This window comes from Crinia signifera, chromosome 1, assembly GCF_055691185.1.
Source record: "Crinia signifera chromosome 1, ASM5569118v1, whole genome shotgun sequence".
Lineage (NCBI taxonomy): Eukaryota > Metazoa > Chordata > Amphibia > Anura > Myobatrachidae > Crinia > Crinia signifera.
Window position 1 is genome coordinate 414,517,606 of NC_139217.1, and position 4,226 is coordinate 414,521,831.

A 4,226-nucleotide genomic window follows, 5' to 3' on the forward strand; every position below is an offset into this window, starting at 1 on the left:
GCCGCCTGAAAAGTGCGATACATGGCGATAGACGGCGATAAGGTGCGAATTGAGTCAATGTAATACGCCATAAAAGTGCGATTTCCGGGTTCGGTCATGTGCGTATTTGCGGCCAACCGGAGTGCGATTTACACCAATACACCTGAACAGCCCATACAACATGCTAACCTATTGGCCCACCTTAGACCCTTGCAATACGCATCACACCCCCTATATAAAGGGGCGCAGACGCCATTTTACCCTTTGAAAGGGAGTAAGGCGTTTGAAATGGAGAGGAGAGGAGGTTTTGTCAGGTGCAGAGGAGGCAGAGGGACAGCCAGCTTGGGCCCAAACACCCCAACCACTGGGAGAGGTAGGGGAGTGAGAGCCAGCACTGGTAGAGGCAGGACAGGGAGAGCCAGCATGCTCCCAGCAAGAGCTGCACCAGGGAGAGGCCACATGGTGGAAGCTGAACAGGTGGCTATGGAGGATGAGGAGGAAGCAGGCACAAGCCAGGTGTCCTCACAGGAGGAACAGAGTGCCAGGCACACAGAGGAGGAGCTGCAACAGGGGGATTTCTCGGAGGTGGACTGGCCTGTGCAGGAGGCAGAGGAAGCTGAATTGGAGGTGCTGGGTGAAGAACCAGGACAGGAGGAGGAGGAGGAAGAGGGTGAGGCTGGAAATGTGGAGGAGGATGATGCAGCTCGTACAGCTAGTGGGAGGAAAGTCAGGTTCTCATATGAGGAGAATATGGCCCTGGTGCGTGCACTCCTGCCCCTGTATGACCGCCTACTTGGTCCTCACCATCATCGCACAAGTGTGGCAAGGAAGAAGGGGATGTGGGACAGTATCACCTCCGCGGTAAATGCAGTTAGCACACACAAGAGGAGTGTGCGCAACGTCAAAAAGCGTTACAATGACATCAAGCGCCTCCTCAAAGCCAAGCTTGCCCTGGAGAAGAAAGTAGCCTGTCGCACAGGAGGTAGCCCTAGGCAGGAGGTCCGCTTTAAGGCATATGAGAGGTTGCTACGCCGAATCATCCCACCGGAGGTGCTTCCCGGCATCCACATTGCCGACACAGACAGGCCCCCCACTCCACCGCCAACTGGTAAGTGTCCACACATGTCAATGTAACATTTTGCTATGTCATGTGCGCATGCTATTATGCTGCTATGCTTTATGTGTCCAAAAGATTTCTGTGTGTGGAACTACATATCCCAGCAAAATCACAAAGCACTTTACAGTCACTTTTACATGTCTAATCTGCTGGTCTTTCCTGTTATTTGCAAGTGGATTCAAAAAATTGTTCACAGTCATAATACTCAAATAACCACTTCAGTTCAAAGTCTTCAAATTCCTTATGTAATCATATCAGGGTCCAAAAGTTTGATTGAGGAAAAGTTTTTATCTGCATCATGCGAAAAATGTCAGTTAGGTGCAAATGATAATAATAGAAAATGTCTTCTTCTTTCAAACAGCTCCAGCTCTGGAGTCCCAGCCTGCTGTTGACCAACATCAGCCACATCCGATTGGTGACACTGTCCAGTCTGCAGGTGAGATATCATAGTGTTACACACACACACATTGCACAAATCACACATGCCTGTCCCCACCACAGTAGCCTGTGCCAATGCATAATGCATGAGCAACACCTAACCATTCCAACTAAGGTAACATGACCCACCATACACCAATCTGCATAGCATACTTACCACTCTTTTCTCATGTGTAGGTCCTTCACAACCGATGCCTGAACCAACGGATCCCATGCAAAATCTCGACGACATGAGTGAAATCATACTGGAGACGGTGACATCGTTGGAGCCTGCACAAAACCAAGCACACCCAGTCAATGAAGCCCCCTATACGCAGTCACATAGGCAGCAGCCCACAAGCATTGCACCCACCAACACCCCCACTAGTGCGGAGGAGTTGGCGCAATCCATCCATATTTTTAAGGGGAAACAACTTGCTTTTATGGAGGTGCAGACCACCCAACTAGAAACGGTGAAGGGGTATGTGCGGAACATAGCTCTGCAAATGAGAAGAATTTCCCAAAGTGTGCGGGCGGTACTTGTTTCCTAGCACGGCCACAACGATCATAATCGCGGTCATCGGGGGTAAAATCGGGGCCATCGCGGCCGCTAAAAAATCGGGTGCGATGGGCCAGACGCGATGCCCGCGATTTCCCCATAGAGAACAATTTGTGTTTTTGGCCCATTTACTATTGTTCCTATGTGAAATGGCTCAATTTAGCCAAATTATCATAGGAACAATAGTAAATGGGCCAAAAACACCCCTGAACATTGAAATGTCCCCCCAAAAGTAGTTGACGCCACCCCGCCATCAACGTGAACCCGAAGCGTGGCGAGTGCAGCGAGCCCGCGAGGGGCGGCGGTACGCGTCCTCCGACCTTTTCATGCCCTACTATCCACTAGGGCGTGGAGTGAGAATAGAATAGTGTGGCGAGCGCAGCGAGCCACCGAGCCCGAAGCGTGGCGAGCGCAACGAGCCCCGCGAGGGGACGCGGATACCTTCACAGTTATACGCGTCCCCTCGCGGGCTTCCCAGGTGTCCATGGCGACGCGGACACCTGGGAAGCCCGCGAAGGGACGCGTTTACCTGTGAAGGTATCCGCGTCCCCTCGCGGGGCTCGCTGCGATCGCCACGCTTCGGGCTCGGTGGCTCGCTGCGCTCGTCCACACTATTCTATTCTCACTCCACGCCCTAGTGGATAGTAGGGCATTAAAAGGTCGGAGGACGCGTACCTCCGCCCCTCGCGGGCTCGCTGCGCTCGCCACACTTCGGGTTCACGTTGATGGCGGGGTGGTGTCAACTACTTTTGGGGGGACATTTCAATGTTCAGGGGTGTTTTTGGCCCATTTACTATTGTTCCTATGCTGATTTGGGTAAATTGATCCATTTAACATTGTTTCCTATGGGAAATCGTGGTCATCGCGGGTAAATTGAGGCATTTAACATTGTTCCCTATGGAGAAATCGGGGGCATCGCGTCTGGACCATTTAAGCATTTTTAGGTGCACACGACGCGACCGACCCGATTTTTCACTGTTTTCAATGCATTTCAATGGAAAAATCGGGGGCATCGCGTCGGTCGCGTCGCAGGCCACTCAAATTACCCCCGATGGCCAAGATTTGTGGCCGTGCTAGGAAACAAGTACCGTGCGGGCTAATGTAGGGACACAAATTCGTCTTGTCTCTACATTAGACACACGCTTAGCAGAAATTGGCCATGCCATTCAGGGTCAAACTACTAGTTTTCGAGGTCTAAATACCAACATGGTTGAACAGACCCAAGCAATTAATGGCCAAACAACTGTGTTGATGTCCCTTCAAACGCAAATCAACCTCAGTGCTAATACTTTGTTAGGTCAGCACCAAACCACATCTACCCAAAGCAGTAGTGTCTCCTCCACACCCATGAGTGGGTCCCCCACTACTCCCCCATGGCGTAGTGTCCGTACTAGGGGTGGTGGTGCCACTACTGGTAAGGGTACGAATACCCGGGCAGTATTTAAACATGAATAATCTTCTTTGCATTTACATGTGTATCATGTTTATTCTTTTTTGCATTCACTGTTGCAGTGATTCTTCCTGCAAATGTTTCATATGCTATGGCCTATGGCCAAATGTTTCTGCAAGTAAAAATTATTTGCATCCAGCAAACTTGTTGTCATTTTTTCCAAATGATTACCCACACTGTTCTATTATGTATTGTCAACTAGTGACTTTTTAGCAGCCATGGGACTTTGGGTTGGGTGTGCTTATTAGTAATGGGATTTTAAGGAAATAGTCACATTTGAAGGGGATAAGCATTGGGAATTGCATACTGTATGTAGCCACCACTTTTTTTGCACCATTTCAAGCACCTGAGATCAATGAACCATGTCACCTACATCCATGAAGCCTATGTTCATTTGTAGTTGCCAACATTTGCACACACTGAAAACTACAGTACTTACTTGACATTGTTATAGGTGTTATCATGTTGCCAGCCATAAAGTATGCTGCGGTGGGGTAGCTTGCAGGGGTTGCCCATTATTGTTGGTCTGCTTCTGGGCAATTAACATGGACAGGGAAAAATGTAATGTTACCAATGTATGTGTGTTACAGGTTCCCCATTACTATTCATTGTACACACACAAATTACCTGTGAAATGCTGCCGGATCATCCGTGTACGAACCACATCCCCCCTCCGTGTACCTCGCACTACAACATCAGTAGTT

General features: G+C 49.6%; 1 long non-coding RNA gene across 1 annotated transcript; it reads right to left on the bottom strand.

Annotated features, from left to right (window-relative positions):
* Positions 1 to 1,257: 1,257 nt before the first annotated feature.
* LOC146031611 (uncharacterized) lies at positions 1,258 to 4,009 on the bottom strand. Its single transcript, XR_014457079.1, has 3 exons — positions 3,962 to 4,009; positions 1,692 to 1,804; positions 1,258 to 1,526 (listed from the first exon to the last, which is right to left on the bottom strand). It is a non-coding gene; the product is annotated as an uncharacterized LOC146031611 (long non-coding RNA).
* Positions 4,010 to 4,226: the final 217 nt, after the last annotated feature.